Here is a 21,084-nt window from a genome sequence, read left to right as displayed (position 1 = left end):
GAGACTAAAGCCAGAGTGTTGAAAATGAGGCTTGTAGACAATATAGATAGTAGAACCAGGTCCTGGAGACCAAGCCCAAGTCATGGGGGCTCCCTCTTTAACCCCATTGGCACACTGAAATCTTGATCGTGTGGTTCTGATGTTTGCCATGGCAATTCATGGACTAATAATGGCCTTAGAGTCTGCTGGCTACATTGGCCTGTTCCGAAGTTATCAACATTTATGAGGGGAGTTCATTAAAGATTTCCCGTGACCCACTTCTGTTTATCAAAGGAAGCTGAAACTGTACATGTGTAATGATATGTCTCTATAGGTTACGTGCCAATTTGCAACTCAGAACTGATAACGGTCTTGATTTTACAGGTGCTGGAGTAGTGTGAGGTTTGATAATGGACCCAGTGGAATACAGAGAATTCATCAAGTTCCTTTACTTGAAAGGCCGCACACCAAAGGAGACGTTCGATGAGATGAAAGAGGTTTATGGTGATTACTCCCCATCATATGATGTAGTCAAGAACCGGCATAGTCAATTCACATGTGGTCAGACTTCGATGCAAACAACTCCAATTCCAGGGCGACTCCACTCTGCTATTGATGAACACATCATCCAGCAAGTGGAGGTCGCCATTTTGGAAAATCGCCACCTAGCCCTAATTGTCAAGATTAGTGTGGGGTCCATGGAAAAATTCATCCAAGACCATCTTTACATGCTGGGTTTCCCGGCTGCTCACACCATTCCAGAAGCAGGAACGAGACGAATGCTCTCAGGTTCTATTGACGATGTGCCATGGAAACCAGGAGAACTTTTTCAGCAGACTGATCACACAGGATACATATACAGAGATAATGGTGTGCACTCAGGTCAGGGACAGGGAGGTGCTGGTAAAACAAACCGTGTGGTCCCGTAAATCATATAGGAAAAAATAACCCCACACTCAAAACTGGTATGATGCAAATAGGTATATGCCAGGTTTATTCAAATGAACAAAAAGAGGTTGCCACATAGAGAAATTGTTGAAAGAAACCCAACGTTTCGACCCTCCCGGGTCTTATTCATGGGGTTACTAGGAGAACAAAGAAACAAAATAAATAGCTGTTTGTCATATAGCAACATTTTCATCATTTTCAGACATAAACACTGTACAATACGAAAAATAAATAACAAAAATAATAATAAAACACCAAAAAAGAAAATACAAAACATGCAAATAGAGAGGCAGCCAGAGATGGTGAAGGACTGGCGGTCGGGAGCAATGATTCCAGATATTTTTTAATAAGGCAAGCTAAGTAATAATGTCAAGTGAAACACAGGTTGTTCACCTTTGATCCTTTGGTAAATATACATAAGAGTGGCAATGGTAGAGGGTGGGCGAACGATCCCTTTTAGAGCATATCCTGTCACTGTGATAAGATATCAGTATTATATAATGCATAGGTAAAGAGACAGTTTAAGCATAAGAGGCTTATATGTACATCAGGATATAGAGTAGGGTCACAGGTGATTTCAGACACGTGTAGCCATATTTGGATGATATATTGTGTAAGAATGGATGCCGAAAAACATGGCGGTGGATACCCCGTACTAATGAAGATTAAGGAGTCACAGGACGTATGGTATTGGTCCCAGGAGACAGATCCCAAGTAGTCCTAGGTATATATGGCCGTTTATATAGGATGCAACATATGGGACAAAGTTTACGTAAAGTAGCAAATAGAATCCCCTAAATACCAATGTTCTATAGTATCAGTGGTTATGGTGGATACCTTGCTGTAGGGCCAGTAAAGGCCTGTGTGTCCCGGGTGGATGAGGCTTGAAATGGAATGGCCGTCACATTTAAGAAGGGCCTGTAAATACCCACATGTCAAAGACAGTAATGGAAGGCAGGGAAAGAGATAGCAAGTTCAGGGGCGAACAGCTCGAGTACCTGTAGTGTCGTGTTCCAGGATCAGCGGCGCTCCCGCGCCCTGCTAAAGATGCTGTCCTGCATGGAGGGAGAAGGCGAGCATAAATGCCGTCCTGAGGCACCGCCGCACCGGAAGTGAGTTCTTCCAGACCGGAAGTGACGTGGTGCCCTGTATTCGCGCATGCGCGGTAAGCGCTGCGTGTCAGATCGGGCATAGAAATGCCCAATAGTGGGAGTGTATAGGCGCGGTCTGTAGTGGCTGCATAGATAGGTCTGTAATGCGGCGAAGGGCGGCTACATATTGGATACTTTGTAAAAAGTCTGTTGCTATAGCGTCATGGGCAAATCTATATATATAATTGTGTAAGGGTTTTTCTGTCTGTCTGTCTGTCCGGGAAATCTCGCCGCCAGGCCTCGACCAATCAGCGACGGGCACAGCATGGCGACGATGATGTCATAAAGGTTGCCTCGACCAATCAGCGACGGGCACAGTCTGTCGCGAATTCGCCTCGACCAATCAGCGACGGGCACAGTATCGACGTAGATGTCATAATGGTTGCCATGGCGACGATGATGTCATAAAGGTTGCCTTGACCAATCAGCGACGGGCACAGTCTGACGCGAATTCTGGAATCATCATTGTCCATATACTTCGGGGACATGCATATTCAAGAATACCCGATGCGTTAGAATCGGGCCACAGTCTAGTAGATCTATAAGCAGCTACACAAACGACATTGGGATCAAGAGTGTGTATGGGGATAGTTACTATAAGATGAGCGTACTGAATGAAATTGGACCCAAAACTAGGAGGGAATGTAAATAAAAATAAATGAATAAAGGTATAAGAAAAAGAACAACAATGCGCAAAATGAAATGAAAAAAGGAAAAATAAAGGGGAGAAAAATAATAAGAAGAAAAAAATAAAAAATGAAAAACAAGAAAAAATAATAGGTAATAAAATTGAAAAAAAAGAAGAATAAAAATATAAAATAATGAATGATATGGTGAAGCAACGAAAAAACGAAAACAGTGGAAATAAGAAATAATTGAATGAAATGAAATAAAAAAGGGAATACAATCCTGTATGGATGTTGCGAAAAAATGGAAAAAATAGGAAAAAGGTGGGGAACTCACCTAGTAGATTGTAGACTCAACGTGTCTGGAAGGTAAAATGCAAAGATTAATACGGTTTTACAGTGGCCAATCTATTTCCCTGTTGAGACTCTTGGGGGTAAGGGTCTCGAGTTTGTGGATCCAAAATGTTTTTCTCAATTTCAGTTGTTTAATATCATTACCCCCTTTTCTGGGTCTAGGTACTTGTTCAATTACCTGGTACTTCAACTGTGCGACCGTATGTCTGAACTTGACAAAGTGTTCGGGGATGGGTAGCCATGTTTTGCTGCAGCGAATAGTGAATTTGTGGCTAGCTATATGGTCTTTGATGTGTTGCGTTGTTTCCCCTACATAAAGGAGGCCACATGGACATTTTATGACGTAGATTACAAAATTAGAGTCGCACGTGTAATAACCACGGATGGGATATGTTTTACCCATTCTGGGATGTGTAATGCTGTCGGACTTGTTGATGTTTGAGCAGGAGGCGCAGCTAAGACAAGGGAATGTCCCATGGCGGCGTGGAGTCAATACACTCTGACTCATGGTAGGGCAAGTACTGCCAATGTCCACCCGGACCAGTCTGTCCTTGATGTTGGGGGCTCTCCTGTTACACATCAGGGGTGGTACTGAAAAACTAATGTTGGGATAGGCTTTTGCTAACAGAGGCCAATGTTTGTTAATGACCGACTCTATTTTGGACATAAAAGGATGAAAAGTATGGACGAATGGTACCCTATCCTTGTTAGTGTGTCTCAGGGAAGGTGATTGCGGTTGAAGGACCCGTGATTTCTCTTGGTCAAGTAGACGCTGGGGGTAGTTCCTTTCCCTGAATTTCTCGGACATATTGCCCAGGCGTGTAGGGAGTATGTCAGAGTCAGAAACAATCCTAGCTACTCGGGTGATTTGAGAGCGGGGAAAGCTATTGTGTGTAGCTTTCGGATGACTGCTAGAGTAGTGTAGGAGACTGTTGCAGTCCGTCGGTTTGGAATAGAGATCGGTTGAGAGGCGGCCCTGGTCATCCTTCTGTATGAGGGTATCTAGAAAGGAAATCTGGTTAGGGTCATAGTGGATGGTGAACTGAAGTTCAGGATAGATTGAATTGAGAGTCTGGTGGAATGCCCATAATATGTCTGCTGGTCCTGCCCAGATAAAGAAGATGTCATCTATATAGCGAAGATAACAATCTGTGTGTTGCTTGAACCTGTCATCCGCGTAGATAAAGCTTTCCTCAAATGAGTTCATATAAGTGTTTGCATACGCCGGTGCGACGTTTGAGCCCATCGCGGTCCCCTGGCGCTGTATGTAGTAGGTGTCCCCATAGAGAAAAAGTTTTCGTATAAGACTAATTTTAACAAATCCAGGCAGTGGTGTATGGAGCTAGTGGATCTGTCAGAGGTTTCCAATAGCATTTTGGATGCTGCAATGCCTTTTTCATGAGTAATAGATGTGTAGAGGCTATTAACTTCCATAGTGACAAGGAGGCTGTCTGGGGGAACATTACCATGTTGTCTAATTATACCAAGGAAATGGCCCGTGTCCAATACAAAGGATTTAGTGGTCTTGACCAGTGGTGTTAAATTTTTTTCTAGGAACATTGGAATGGGTGAAAGAATGGATTCAGTGGATGCCACGATGGGACGCCCAGGAGGGGTGGTTAAAGATTTGTGGATTTTTGGAAGGACATAGAAGACTGGGGTTATTGGATGAGGGTTAGAGAGAAATTTAGCTGTTTGTTGGTCAATCGTCCCATTGTCAATGTAGGTGTTTATAACAGACTGGATTTTTTCGCGGATTTCAAAAGTGGGGTCCCTTGGAATGGTGTTGTATGTATTGGTATCCGATAGTTGGCGTAATATCTCTGTAGAGTATAATGTGCGATCCATAATCACAATGGCCCCACCCTTGTCCGCTGGTTTAATGACAATAGATTTGTTGTTCTGTAGTGAAATGAGTGCTTGTTTTTCTGATGGTGTCAGGTTTGCACATGTGGGAAAAAACCCTAAGCGATGTTGGTGGGACAGATCCATAACATCCTTATCAACAAAAGAAATAAAAGTTTCGGCAGCGTGAAAAGTCTGCGGTGGACTGAAGGAACTCGGGTTCCTCAGGCCCAGTGATGCGAGGGGGATCTCCGCAACAGAGACATCCGCATTAGGAGACACTCTTTCTCGATCTTCTTGTCGGTCGGTACGCTGGTATCCTCCCCTGCGGCCTTTCGATAAAAAACGAGGTCTGCTGGAACCTGTGGATGAATCGCTCTCCGTGCTGAAGGAGCCTGTTTTGCGCTGGTATGGACGATGCCATGGATTGTTGCCTGTAGTATCGTAGTAAACTTTGTCCCATATTTTGCATCCTATATAAACGCCCATATATACCTAGGACTACTTGGGATCCGTCTCCTGGGACCAATACCATACGTCCTGTGATTCCTTGATCTTCATTAGTACGGGGTATCCACCGCCATGTTTTTCAATATCCATTCTTACACAATATATCATCTAAATATGGCTACACATGTCTGAAATCACCTGGGACCCTACTCTATATCCTGATGTACATATAAGCCTCTTATGCTTAACCTGTCTCTTTACCTATGCATTATATAATACTGATATCTTTTCACAGTGACAGGATATGCTCTAAAAGGGATCGTACGCCCACCCTCTACCATTGCCACTCTTATGTATATTTACCAAAGGATCAAAGGTAAACAACCTGTATTTCACTTGACATTACTTACTTAGCTTGCCTTATTAAAAATTATCCGGGAGGGTAGAAACGTTGGGTTTCTTTCAACAATTTCTGTATGTGGCAACCTCTTTTGTTCATTTGAATAAACCTGGCATATACCTTTTTGCATCATACCAATTTTGAGTGTGTGGTAATTTTTTCCTATATGATTTACGGGACCACGCGGTCTGTTTTACCAGCACCTCCCTGTCCCTGACCTGAGTGCACACCATTATCTCTGTATATGTGACTTATTGCTTGGTGTAGCAGCGGTCCATCAGATGACGTCAGACATCTTTGCATATGACGCCGCAACCAGCTCTAGCATCTTATCCCAAGTTTCGAACTCAAGCGAGTTCTTGAAAACCCCTCTTCATGAATTAAGGACGAGGGACTACGAGAAGGAGCGATGAAAACTGATATCCTATGATCTACACTGCATAACTTTGGCAGAATATCATAACAAAAAAAGAAAAAAAGGACAGCATAGAGGGGGGCAGGACTTTTTGTCCCTCTGTTATCAGCACACAATCTCCTCATACAAGCAAGTCCCCTGATGACTTGAGCTTGGAAGAAACGCGTCGGGACAACTTAGGGAGAGTGCAGGGCATATGTTTACAGGGGTAGATGTGGACTGCCCTTGTAAGGGCAGGAGCTTGGGGGATAGCCTATTGTAGCCCCATAGGGATCGACATAGGGATTGTCATCTCTCCATGAACCGGATGTCTGTCTGATCAAAGTAAATCCGGAGCTCCGATGCCTACCTTATGGAATTGGTGAGACCGTTCCTTTCTGATAAATAGTACAGTAAGCATATTTTACAGTACATGCTGATTACTGTCTATTGTTTCTATACGCGTCTGGTTGTATAGGGTCAGTTGCTGTCTTATATATTGTTGCACAGCTTCTTTTGGAACCTTATCTCAGATTGATTCCGCATATATTGTCGGAAACTTTTAATCCTGTTTAGGGCGTGTCATCTTTCAAGGTCCATTATATATGGCGGTGACATGGCCCCGTATAAAGTGTTTACTTGGGTGACTTATTTTTATCTGCTTTTGTATATTAAAAGTTACGTTTTATTTTTTCCACTTTTTGCTTTTTTTGTTACTCGTTAGTGGGATCATCTGCAGGACTCACACTCTATATGCAGATTCTGCTTTGTTCAGAATATCATAAGCAGGGCAAGATCCTGAGGGGTCTAAGGTGCAACCTACGCCCAACTCTTTTTTCTGAAAACCCTGATTTTTGTGACAAGTATAAAAGGATACTTAACATGTGTTCTCTGGACATTATCATTTTGACCATCGAATTCTTACAAAAAGCAATTGTGGAAACGAAGGACAGTATTAGAGCTATAGAAACTCAACTATCTTCAACTTTGGCCTCTACCAACTGGACCAACCTTAAAGAGACGAAGGACAGTATCCTCGCGGACCACCAGAAATTTCTAGAGGAAAAGAAACGTCAGAAGTTCCAATGTGATAACGACGACTACACCCAAAATAGGGTATAGAAATGGAGCGATACTACAGGCAACAATCCATGGCACTGTCCATACCAGCGCAAAACAGGCTCCTTCAGCACGGACAGCGATTCATCCACAGGTTCCAGCAGACCTCGTTTTTTATCGAAAGGCCGCAGGGGAGGATACCAGCGTACCGACCGACAAGAAGATCAAGAAAGAATGACAACCCGGTCACAGGTAAGACACCTAACCTAGTTATCAACATCTCGGGTTACACGCTCTCCCCTGCGGAACTTTATTTATTACAAAAAGGACTATCATTTTGTCCTACTCCAAACTGGGATAGCACCCAGCTGGAGAGGGACCTACAAAGACTCTACCGTCTAGTGAGACTCAAGACTCACTTTGGGACTCTGACGGGGAGCTCCGAGAACAGAGTGTCTCCTAATGGGGATGTCTCTGTTGCGGAGATCCCCCTCGCATCACTGGGCCTGAGGAACCTGAGTTCCTTCAGTCCACCGCAGACTTTTCACGCTGCCAAAACTTTTATTTCTTTTGCTGATAAGGATGTTAAGTGTTGTGAACTCTGTTTTTGGGTTCCCTCTTGTGGTCACAAGTGGTACTGTGTGAGTGCTATCTTTGGGCTCCCTCTGGTGGCTCTTTTTGTCATTCTGCAGGTCTGTGGCTGGGATCAGCTGTCTCGTTATTTGCTGGTTGGTTTCCTATTTAGCTCACCTGGACTTTCAGTTGTTGCCTGCTGTCGATGTATTCAGTGCTATTTTGATCTCTCCTGACTACCTTCGTTATCAGTCTCTCCAAGAGAAGCTAAGTTTCTGTTTGTTCATTTTTTGATCATCAGTGTACAATATGTTTCTTGGTTTATTATCTGTCCTTGTCCAGCTTGCTAATATGTGATTTCCTTGCTTGCTGGTAGCTCTAGAGGGCTGAGTTTCTCCCCTCACACCGTTAGTTGGTGTGGGGGTTCTTGAATTCTCAGCGTGGAGATTTTGTATAGGGTTTTCTACTGACCGCACAGTTTCCTATCTGTCTTCTGCTATCTAGTACTAGCGGGCCTCATTTGCTGAATCTGTTTTCATTTCTTCGTTTGTATTTTCCCCTTACCTCACCGTTATTATTTTTTGGGGGCTTTCTATATCTTTGGGGTTATTTCTCTGAGGCAAGTGAGGTCTTACTTTCTATCTCTAGGGGTAGCTAGTTTCTCAGGCTGCGTCGTGACGTCTAGGAATTCAGGCACGTTCACCGGCTACCTTTAGTGTGTTTGGTTAGAATCAGGATTGCGGTCAGTCCAGTTACCACCTCCCTAGAGCTCGTTCTATGTTCAGTTACTTAGCTCGTCAGTTCTGTGATCCTCAGCCACTAAGGATCATAACAGTTAAGGATCTGTCCCACCAACATCGCTTAGGTTTTTTTCCCACATGCAAACCTGACACCATCAGAAAAACAAGCACTCATTTCACTACAGAGCAACAAATCTATGGTCATTAAACCAGCGGACAAGGGTGGGGCCATTGTGATTATGGATCGCACATTAAACTCTACCGAGATATTACGCCAACTATCGGATATCAATACATACAACACCATTCCAATGGACCCCACTTTTGAAATCCGCAAAAAAATCCAGTCTGTTATAAACACCTACATTGACAACGGGATGATTGACCAACAAACAACTAAATTTCTCTCTAACCCTCATCCAATAACCCCAGTCTTCTATGTCCTTCCAAAAATCCACAAATGTTTAACCAACCCTCCTGGCCGTCCCATCGTGGCATCCACTGAATCCATTCTTTCACCCCTTTCAGTCTTCCTAGAAAAAATTTTAACACCACTGGTCAAGACCACTAAATCCTTTGTATTGGTCACGGGCCAGTTCCTTGGTATAATTAGACAACATGGTAATGTTCCCCCAGACAGCCTCCTTGTCACTATGGAAGTTAATAGCCTCTACACATCTATTACAGATCCTGACAGATCCACTAGCTCCATACACCTCTGCCTGGATTTGTTAAAATTAGTCTTATATCAAAACTTTTTTCTCTATGGGGACACCTACTACATACAGTGCCAGGGGACCTCGATGGGCTCAAACGTCGCACCAGCATATGCAAACGCTTATATGAACTAATTTGAGGAAAGCTTTATCTACACGGATGACAGGTTCAAGTGTTGTGAATTTACATTTTGGCTCCCTCTAGTGGTTACTAGTGATTTTACTCTGGGTATGTCATTCATCCCTTGTATGCTCACCTGGGTCGTTAGGTCAGGGGTGTTGCTATATAAGCTCCCTGGACCTTCAGTTCAATGCCTGGCAACGTTGTAATCAGAGCTAATCTGTTGTGCTCTTGTCTTCTGATCCTGGTTCCTGCTAAATTAAGCTAAGTCTGCTTTCTTGCTTTTTGCTATTTGTTTTTGTTTGCATTTTTGTCCAGCTTGTACATAATCTGTATCCTAACCTTGCTGGAAGCTCTAGGGAGGCTGGAGTTCTCCCCCCGGGCCGTTAGACGGTTCGGGGGTTCTTGTATCTCCAGTGTGGAATTTTGTTAGGGTTTTTGTTGACCATATAAGTTATCTTACTACATTCTGCTATTAGTAAGTGGGCCTCTCTTTGCTAAACCTATTTCATCTCTGTGTTTGTCATTTCCTCTTACCTCACCGTTATTATTTGTGGGGGGCTTGTATCCGACTTTTGGGGTCTATTCTCTGGAGGCAAGAGAGGTCTTTGTTTTCCTCTTCTAGGGGTAGTTAGTCCTCCGGCTGGCGCGAGACATCTAGCGACCAACGTAGGCATGTTCCCCGGCTACTTCTAGTGTTGGCGTTAGGAGTAGTTATATGGTCAACCCAGTTACCACTGCCCTATGAGCTGGATTTTTGTACGTCGCAGACTTACTTGTTCCTCTGAGACCCCCGCCATTGGGGTCATAACAGTTTGCCAGGCCCATATTAAATGTTAAATGCATTGCAGAAGCGGGATTATAAGAAAGAAAGTTCTGAGTGTTTTTTTCTCTCTCTCATTTTTTTTTTTTCTTTTCCCCTTTACCCCTGAGTGGCTTGTGTTTGCTGCAGACATGAATGTCCAGACCTTGATTACAAGTGTGGACCAGCTTGCGGCTCGTGTGCAGGGCATACAAGAGTATGTTATCAGAAATCCTGTGTCAGAACCTAAGATACCGATTCCTGAACCGTTTTCCGGAGACCGATTTAAATTTAGAAATTTCAGGAATAATTGTAAATTGTTTTTGTCCCTGAAACCCTGTTCATCTGGAGACTCCGCTCAGCAAGTAAAAATTGTTATTTCTTTTTACGGGGCGACCCTCAGGATTGGGCTTTCTCGCTGGCGCCAGGAGATCCGGCATTGGCTGACATTGATGCGTTTTTTCTGGCGCTTGGTTTGCTTTATGAGGAACCCAATCTTGAGATTCAGGCAGAAAAAGCCTTGCTGGCTATGTCTCAGGGCCAGGACGAGGCTGAAGTGTATTGCCAAAAATTTCGGAAATGGTCCGTGCTGACCCAGTGGAACGAGTGTGCATTGGCTGCAAATTTTAGAAATGGCCTTTCTGAAGCCATTAAGAATGTGATGGTGGGTTTTCCCATTCCCACAGGTCTGAATGATTCTATGGCCCTGGCTATTCAAATCGACCGGCGGTTGCGGGAGCGCAAGACCGCAAATTCCCTCATGGTGTTGTCTGAACAGGCACCTGATTTGATGCAATGTGATAGAATCCTGACTAGAAATGAGCGGAAAATTCATAGACGCCAGAATGGCTTGTGTTACTACTGTGGTGATTCTACACATGTTATCTCAGCATGCTCTAAACGTCTTACTAAGGTTGTTAGTCCGGTCGCCATTGGTAATTTGCAACCTAAGTTTATTCTATCTGTAACTTTGATTTGCTCACTGTCATCGTATCCTGTCATGGCGTTTGTGGACTCAGGTGCTGCCCTGAGCCTTATGGATCTGTCATTTGCCAAGCGCTGCGGATTTGTTCTTGAGCCATTGGAAAATCCTATCCCTCTTAGGGGTATTGATTCTACGCCATTGGCAAAAAATAAACCGCAGTTTTGGACACAGGTTACCATGTGCATGACTCCCGAACATCGGGAGGTAATACGTTTTCTTGTTCTGCATAAAATGCATGATTTGGTTGTTTTGGGTTTGCCATGGTTACAGACCCATAATCCAGTCTTGGACTGGAAGGCAATGTCGGTGTCAAGTTGGGGCTGCCATGGAATTCATGGAGATTCCCTGCCCTTGTCTATTGCTTCTTCTACGCCTTCGGAAGTTCCGGCGTATTTGTCTGATTATCAGGATGTCTTCAGCGAGTCTAAGTCCAGTGCACTGCCTCCTCATAGGGAATGTGACTGTGCAATAGATTTGATTCCTGGCAGTAAGTTTCCTAAGGGGAGACTGTTTAATCTGTCGGTACCTGAACATACCGCGATGCGTTCATATATCAAGGAGTCTCTTGAGAAGGGGCATATCCGTCCTTCTTCTTCCCCTCTTGGTGCGGGATTCTTTTTTGTGGCCAAAAAGGACGGATCTTTGAGGCCTTGTATTGACTATCGGCTTTTAAATAAGATCACTGTCAAATTTCAGTATCCTTTGCCGCTGTTGTCAGATTTGTTTGCCCGGATTAAAGGTGCCAAGTGGTTCACCAAGATAGACCTTCGTGGTGCGTACAACCTTGTGCGCATTAGGCAGGGCGATGAATGGAAAACCGCATTCAATACGCCCGAAGGTCATTTTGAGTACTTGGTGATGCCATTTGGGCTCTCTAATGCCCCTTCAGTTTTTCAGTCCTTCATGCATGACATTTTCCGGAAGAATCTGGATAAATTTTTGATTGTTTATCTGGATGATATTCTGTTTTTTTCTGATGATTGGGACTCGCATGTGGAGCAGGTCAGGATGGTTTTTGAGATTCTGCGTGAAAATTCTTTGTTTGTAAAAGGCTCAAAGTGTCTCTTTGGTGTACAGAAGGTTCCCTTTTTGGGGTTCATTTTTTCCCCTTCTGCTGTGGAGATGGATCCAGTCAAGGCCCGAGCTATTCATGATTAGACTCAACCCTCGTCAGTTAAGAGTCTTCAGAAGTTCTTGGGTTTTGCTAACTTCTACCGTCGTTTTATCGCAAATTTCTCTAGCGTTGTTAAACCGCTGACGGATATGACCAAGAAAGGCTCTGATGTAGCTAACTGGGCTCCTGCTGCCGTGGAGGCTTTCCAGGAGTTGAAACGCCGATTTACTTCGGCGCCTGTTTTGTGCCAGCCTGACGTCTCACTTCCCTTTCAGGTTGAGGTGGATGCTTCGGAGATTGGGGCAGGGGCCGTTTTGTCGCAGAGAGGCCCTGGTTGCTCTACTATGAGGCCTTGTGCCTTTTTCTCTAGGAAGTTTTCGCCGGCAGAGCGAAATTATGATGTGGGCAATCGGGAGTTGTTGGCCATGAAGTGGGCATTTGAGGAGTGGCGTCATTGGCTCGAGGGTGCTAAGCATCTTGTGGTGGTCTTGACTGATCACAAAAATCTGATGTATCTCGAGTCTGCTAAACGCCTGAATCCTAGACAGGCCCGCTGGTCATTGTTTTTCTCCCGTTTTGACTTTGTGGTCTCGTATTTACCAGGTTCTAAGAATGTGAAGGCCGATGCTCTGTCTAGGAGCTTTGTGCCTGATGCTCCTGGAGTCGCTGAACCTGTGGGTATTCTTAAGGAAGGAGTTATCGTGTCTGCTATTTCTCCAGATCTGCGACGTGTGTTGCAGAGATTTCAGGCTGGTAGGCCTGACTCTTGTCCACCTGACAGATTGTTTGTGCCTGCTAGATGGACCAGCAGAGTCATTTCCGAGGTTCATTCCTCGGTGTTGGCAGGGCACCCGGGAATTTTTGGCACCAGAGATCTGGTGGCCAGGTCCTTTTGGTGGCCTTCCTTGTCAAGGGATGTGCGGTCATTTGTGCAGTCCTGTGGTACTTGTGCCCGAGCTAAGCCTTGTTGCTCTCGTGCCAGCGGGTTGCTCTTGCCCTTGCCTGTCCCGAAGAGACCTTGGACACACATCTCTATGGATTTCATTTCGGAATCTTCCGGTGTCTCAGGGCATGTCTGTCATCTGGGTGATATGTGATCGTTTCTCCAAGATGGTCCATCTGGTTCCTTTGCCTAAGCTGCCTTCCTCTTCTGATCTGGTTCCTGTGTTCTTCCAGAACGTGGTTCGTTTGCACGGCATTCCTGAGAATATTGTGTCAGACAGAGGATCCCAGTTTGTTTCCAGGTTCTGGCTATCCTTTTGTGGTAGGATGGGCATTGATTTGTCGTTTTCGTCCGCTTTCCATCCCCAGACTAACGGACAAACGGAGCAAACTAATCAGACTCTGGAGGCTTATTTGAGGTGTTTTGTCTCTTCTGATCAGGATGATTGGGTGACCTTCTTGCCGTTGGCTGAATTTGCCCTTAATAATCGGGCTAGTTCCGCCACCTTGGTTTCGCCATTTTTCTGCAACTCTGGTTTCCATCCTCGTTTTTCCTCGGGACATGTGGAGCCTTCTGACTGTCCTGGGGTGGATTCCGTGGTGGATAGGTTGCAGCGGATCTGGAGTCATGTGGTGGACAACTTGAAGTTGTCACAGGAGAAGGCTCAGCGTTTTGCCAACCGCCGCCGCGGTGTGGGTCCCCGACTTCGCGTTGGGGATTTGGTATGGCTGTCTTCTCGATTTGTTCCTATGAAGGTCTCCTCTCCCAAATTTAAGCCTCGCTTCATTGGTCCTTACAAGATATTGGAAATCATTAATCCTGTATCCTTTCGCCTGGATCTTCCGGTGTCGTTTGCCATTCACAACGTATTTCATAGGTCCTTGTTGCGGCGGTACGTTGTGCCTGTGGTTCCTTCTGCTGAGCCTCCTGCTCCGGTGTTGGTTGAGGGCGAGTTGGAGTACGTGGTGGAGAAGATCTTAGATTCTCGTCTCTCCAGGCGGAGGCTTCAGTACCTGGTCAAGTGGAAGGGCTATGGTCAGGAGGATAATTCCTGGGTGGTCGCCTCTGATGTGCATGCGGCCGATTTAGTTCGTGCCTTTCACGCCGCTCATCCTGATCGCCCTGGTGGTCTTGGTGAGGGTTCGGTGACCCCTCACTAAGGGGGGGGGTACTGTTGTGAATTTACCTTTTGGCTCCCTCTAGTGGTTACTAGTGATTTTACTCTGGGTATGTCATTCATCCCTTGTATGCTCACCTGGGTCGTTAGGTCAGGGGTGTTGCTATATAAGCTCCCTGGACCTTCAGTTCAATGCCTGGCAACGTTGTAATCAGAGCTAATCTGTTGTGCTCTTGTCTTCTGATCCTGGTTCCTGCTAAATTAAGCTAAGTCTGCTTTCTTGCTTTTTGCTATTTGTTTTTGTTTGCATTTTTGTCCAGCTTGTACATAATCTGTATCCTAACCTTGCTGGAAGCTCTAGGGAGGCTGGAGTTCTCCCCCCGGGCCGTTAGACGGTTCAGGGGTTCTTGTATCTCCAGTGTGGAATTTTGTTAGGGTTTTTGTTGACCATATAAGTTATCTTACTACATTCTGCTATTAGTAAGTGGGCCTCTCTTTGCTAAACCTAGTTCATCTCTGTGTTTGTCATTTCCTCTTACCTCACCGTTATTATTTGTGGGGGGCTTGTATCCGACTTTTGGGGTCTATTCTCTGGAGGCAAGAGAGGTCTTTGTTTTCCTCTTCTAGGGGTAGTTAGTCCTCCGGCTGGCGCGAGACATCTAGCGACCAACGTAGGCATGTTCCCCGGCTACTTCTAGTGTTGGCGTTAGGAGTAGTTATATGGTCAACCCAGTTACCACTGCCCTATGAGCTGGATTTTTGTACGTCGCAGACTTACTTGTTCCTCTGAGACCCTCGCCATTGGGGTCATAACATTCAAGCAACACATACTGTAGATTGCTATCTTCGCTATATAGATGACATCTTATTTATCTGGGCAGGACCAGCAGATATATTACGGACATTCCACCAGACTCTCAATTCAATCTACCCCGGACTTCAGTTCACCATCCACTATGACCCTAACCAGATTTCCTTTCTAGGTACCCTCATACAGAAGGACGACCAGGGCGGCCTCCCAACCGATCTCTATTCCAAACTGACGGACTGCAACAGTCTCCTTACACTACTCTAGCAGTCATCCGAAAGCTACACGCAATAGCCTTCCCTGTTCTCAATTCACCAGAGTAGCTAGGATTGTTTCTGACCCTGACATACTCCATACACGCCTGGACAATATGTCCGAGAAATTCAGGGAAAGGAAATACCCCCAGCGTCTACTTGACCAAGAGAAATCACGGGTCTTTCAACCGCAATCACCTTCCCTGAGACACACTAACAAGGATAGGGTACCATTCGTCCATACTTTTCATCCTTTTAGGCCGAAAATAGAGTCGGTCATTAACAAACATTGGCCTCTGTTAGCAAAAGCCTATCCCAACATCAGTTTTTCAGTACCACCCCTGATGTGTAACAGGAGAGCCCCCAACATCAAGGACAGACTGGTCCGGGCGGACATTGGCAGAACTTGCCCTACCATGAGTCAGAGTGTATTGACTCCACGCCGCCATGGGACATTCCCTTGTCTTAGCTGCGCCTCCTGCTCAAACATCATCAAGTCCGACAGCGTTACACATCCCAGAACGGGTAAAACATATCCCATCCATGGTTATTACACGTGCGACTCTAATTTTGTAATCTACATCATAAAATGTCCATGTGGCCTCCTATATGTAGGGGAAACAACGCAACACATCAAAGACCGTATAGCTAGCCAAAAATCCACTATTCGCTGCAGCAAAACATGGCTACCCATCCCCTAACACTTTGTCAAGTTCAGACATACGGTCGCACAGTTGAAGTACCAGGTAATTGAACAAGTACCTAGATCCAGAAGAGGGGGTAATGATATTAAACAACTGAAATTGAGAGAAACATTTTGGATCCACAAACTCGAGACTCTTACCCCCAAGGGTCTCAACAGGGAAATAGATTGGCTACTGTAAAACCGTATTAATCTTTGCATTTTACTTTCCAGACACGTTGAGTCTACAATCTACTAGGTGAGTACCCCACCTTTTTCCTATTTTTTCCATTTTTTTCGCAACACCCATACAGGATTGTATTCCCTTTTTTTATTTCATTTCATTCAATTATTTCTTATTTCCACTGTTTTCGTTTTTTCGTTGCTACACCATATCATTCATTATTTTAGATTTTTATTCTTCATTTTTTTCAGTTTTATTACCTATTATTTTCTCTTGTTTTTCATTTTTTATTTTTTCTTATTATTATTTTTCTCCCCTTTATTTTTTCTTTTTTCATTTCATTTTGCGCATTGTTGTTCTTTTTCTTATACCTTTATTCATTTATTTTTATTTACATTCCCTCCTAGTTTTGGGTCCAATTTCATTCAGTACGCTCATCTTATAATAACTATCCCCATACACACTCTTGATCCCAATGTCCTTTGTGTAGCTGCTTATAGATCTATTTGCCCATGACGCTATAGCAACAGACTTTTTACACAGTATCCAATATGTAGCCGCCCTTCGCCGCATTACAGACCTATCTATGCAGCCACTACAGACTGCGCCTATACACTCCCACTATTGGGCATTTCTATGCCCGTTCTGACACGCAGCACTTACCATGCATGCACGAATACAGGGCGCCACGTCACTTCCGGTCCGAAAGAACTCACTTCTGGTGCGGCGGTGCCTCAGGACGGCATTTAAGCTCGCCTTCTCCCTCCATCCAGGACAGCATCACTAGCAGGGCGCGGGAGCGCCGCTGATCCTGGAACACGACACTACAGGTACTCGAGCTGTTCGCCCCTGAACTTGCTATCTCTTTCCCTGCCTTCCATTACTGTCCTTGACATGTGGGTATTTACAGGCCCTTCTTAAATGTGACGGCTAGAGTTGAGCAACTTTTACTTTTTTCGGATCGAGTCGGGTGAAATCGGCCCATTATTGCGAAAAGTCGGGGGCCGACTGAAACACGAAACCCAATGCAAGTCAATGGGGAATCAAAGTCGGCAGTGAGTGGAGTACAGGAAAACACCTACAGTGCCCATTTTAGTGCCAAAAACATCAATTCTTATTACATAAGATTGTCAATCTTAATTTACTTTAAAGTAATAGTTAGGCATTGAAAACTGGGGGTCATTTGGCTAAAGTTGTGGGGGGTAGGGCTGGCTCAAGATTTTCGTGGGCCCAGGAAATGCGGAATACGTCACTGCGGTGGAGCAGGGAGAGGTAAGTATTTCAACTTTGCAAGTGCTGTGATCCTGAGAAAGCAGGGGGAACCCACTCGTTGGTACTGGCACAGGGCCCCTCATAGTACGGTGGTGTGTTTGACGGCGGGTGGCGCCTCCCACTGGCAGAGACACTTTTGCGTACTATGAGGGGCCCTGTGCCAGTGACGTCGCCAACGAGTATGCCCCCCCACCTGATGAAGGAACCTGCACTTTCATCTGCACCTTCCTCTTTGTCCCCGTGTAAGGTGGTATAGTACCTGACATTCAGCAGGGTCAGATTCTGGCTGTGTAGAGTGCAAGGGGAATGTAGTGGTCTGGGTTAATGTACCAGCAGACACATCTAGCAGTGGCTGGGCAATGGGCAGGATGAGGAGGAAACACAGGTATAGGCCCAAATAATAAAGTAGGCTAAATGCAGTTCAAAATTGGTAACAGGACTAAACAGGCGGCATTGCTTTGTTCAGTGGAGGAAAACTGTAATGAGTGGCAGACACAGTTAGTAGGCCCAAATAATAAAGTAGGCTAAATGCAGTTCAAAATTGGTAACAGGACTAAACAGGCGGCATTGCTTTGTTCAGTGGAGGAAAACTGTAATGAGTGGCACACACAGTTAGTAGGCCAAAATAATAAAGTAGGCTAAATGCAGTTCAAATGTGGTAACAGCACTAAACAGGCGACATTGCTTTGTTCAGTGGAGGAAAACTGTAATGAGTGGCAGACACAGTTAGAAGGCCCAAATAATAAAGTAGGCTAAATGCAGTTCAAATGTGGTAACAGGACTAAACAGGCGGCATTGCTTTGTTCAGTGGAGGAAAACTGTAATGAGTGGCAAACACAGTTAGTAGGCCTAAATAATAAAGTAGGTTAAATGCAGTTCAAATGTGGTAACAGGACTAAACAGGCGGCATTGCTTTGTTCAGTGGAGGAAAACTGTAATGAGTGGCAGACACAGTTAGTAGGCCCAAATAATAAAGTAGGCTAAATGCAGTTCAAATGTGGTAACAGGACCAAACAGGCGGTATTTCTTTGTTCAGTGGAGGAAAACTGTAATGTGTGGCAGACACAGTTAGTAGGCCCAAATAATAAAGTAGGCTAAATGCAGTTCAAATGTGGTAACAGGACTAAACAGGAGGCATTTCTTTGTTCAGTGGAGGAAAACTGTAATGTGTGGCAGACACAGTTAGTAGGCCCAAATAATAAAGGAGGCTAAATGCAGTTCAAATGTGGTAACAGGACTAAACAGGCTGCATAGGTTTGTTCAGTGGAGGAAAACTGTAATGAGTGGCAGACACAGGTAGTAGACCCAAATAATAAAGTGGGCTAAATGTCTGCCAAAAAATTATTCATAAATAAACAGGTGGCATAGTTAGGTACAGGGGTGGGCTCCTCTGCTGAGTAGCAGACAGTGGTAGTGGGCGCAAAGTATTAACTGGTCTAAATGGAGGCCAGGGCACCTGTATATTTTAACTATCATCTATCATTTCAACAAATTTGTATTGGCAGTGCCATTGAAGGATTTAACAGCACAGACTACACAGTGGTGGAGCAGGGAGAGGTAAGTATTACAAGTGGTAGAGCACTGTTCGAGCTGGGGGGGAACACTCTCTCGTGGGTGGCGATACTGGCACAGGGCCCCTCATATTACGACGGTGTGTCTGATGTTGGTTGTGCACCACCACCACCACCACCACCATCAGTACCAGCTGGCAACCACCGCCCACGGGCTCTTCCACCAGACTTCCTCATTTTTTGGAAAATCTAACCAAAATAACAACCGTTATATGGTACTGTAAAACAAGGTAGAAGATGTATATAAACTTGTTGAGAATTTAAATCTCCCTTTTTTGGGGGGAGACTGAACCAAAACTCAGGCCCTTTGCATAAAACAACACAATGTAAGTGGCAGAAAGTGGCTGGCTGATATACAACAAACTAACAGGACTGAAGTATATCCACTTTGTGAGAATTTGAATCTCACTTTTTTTTGGGAGACTGAACCAAAACTCAGGCCCAGTGTATAAAACAACACAATGTAAGTGGCAGAAAGTGGCTGGAAGATATATGAAAAAATACAAGGACTGTAGTACAATTTCAATCTCCCTACAATGATCTCAGGACAAGTATGGCAGCAATAAAAAGGACTGCTGCACACAAAAGTGTGGACAAATAAACAAGATAGCTGTGCAGATAGGAGCAACAGGATTTTTGCTTTTAAAAAAGCAGTTGGTTTGCACAGCAGTGGTGCAAACAGCAATGCAGCTATCAGGGAGCCTTTTAAGGCAGCCTAATAAGCTACAGAGCTGATGCACAAAAATCTAGCCTCCACTGTCCCTGCAAAAAAAAGGTGGTGTTGGACAGTGGAAATCGCTACAGCACAAGCAGTTTGGGGGTTAATCTTCCCTCCCTAACTATATCCCTTCTTCTGATGAAGCTGCAGCAACCTCTCCCTATGCTAAGATCGGCAGAAGTAAGATGGCGGTCGGCGTGCACACCCCTTTATAGCCCCTGTGACGCCGCAGAAAGCAAGCCAATCACTGTCATGCCGTTCTCTAAGATGGTGGGGACCGAGACCTATGTCATCACGCTGCCCACATTCTGCGTCCTCCTTCATTGGCTGAAAAATGGCGCTGAAAGCGTCATACGAAACGTGACTTTAGCGCGCAGATCGGCGACCTCATGGCCGATCCCACAGTCGGCGATTTTTGAATTTGTCTTATCTGTTTCGCTCAACCCTAGTGACGGCCATTCCATTTCAAGCCTCATCCGCCCACACACAGGCCTTTACTGGCCCTACAGCAAGGTATCCACCATAACCACCGATACTATAGAACATTGGTATTTAGGGGATTCTATTTGCTACTTTACGTAAACTTTGTCCCATATGTTGCATCCTATATAAACGGCCATATATACCTAGGACTACTTGGGATCCGTCTCCTGGGACCAATACCATACGTCCTGTGACTCCTTAATCTTCATTAGTACGGGGTATCCACCGCCATGTTATTCGGTATCCATTCTTACACAATATATCATCCAAATATGGCTACACATGTCTGAAATCACCTGTGACCCTACTCTATATCCTGATGTACATATAAGCCTCTTATGCTTAAACTGTCTCTTTACCTATGCATTATATAATACTGATATCTTATCACAGTGACAGGATATGCTCTATAAGGGATCGTTCGCCCACCCTCTACCATTGCCACTCTTATGTATATTTACCAAAGGATCAAAGGTAAACAACCTGTATTTCACTTGACATTACTTACTTAGCTTGCCTTATTAAAAAATATCTGGAATCATTGCTCCCGACCGCCAGTCCTTCACCATCTCTGGTTGCCTCTCTATTTGCATTTTCTTTTTCTGCATTTTCCACTGCTGCGGAAATTGCGGGAGGCCATCAAAACCAAGAGATGTGGCATGCTCACCAAAGGTGTCCACCTTCAGGAGGACAATGAACCAGTTCACAACTCACATGTTGCCCAAATGGAAGCATACTCATGTGGCTTTGAAATTCTACCACATCCCCCTAATTCACCCGACCTCGCACCATCGG

The sequence above is a fragment of the Ranitomeya variabilis genome, chromosome 1, assembly GCF_051348905.1.
Source record: "Ranitomeya variabilis isolate aRanVar5 chromosome 1, aRanVar5.hap1, whole genome shotgun sequence".
In the NCBI taxonomy this organism is placed as follows: domain Eukaryota; kingdom Metazoa; phylum Chordata; class Amphibia; order Anura; family Dendrobatidae; genus Ranitomeya; species Ranitomeya variabilis.
Note: the sequence above shows the minus strand (reverse complement) of the source record.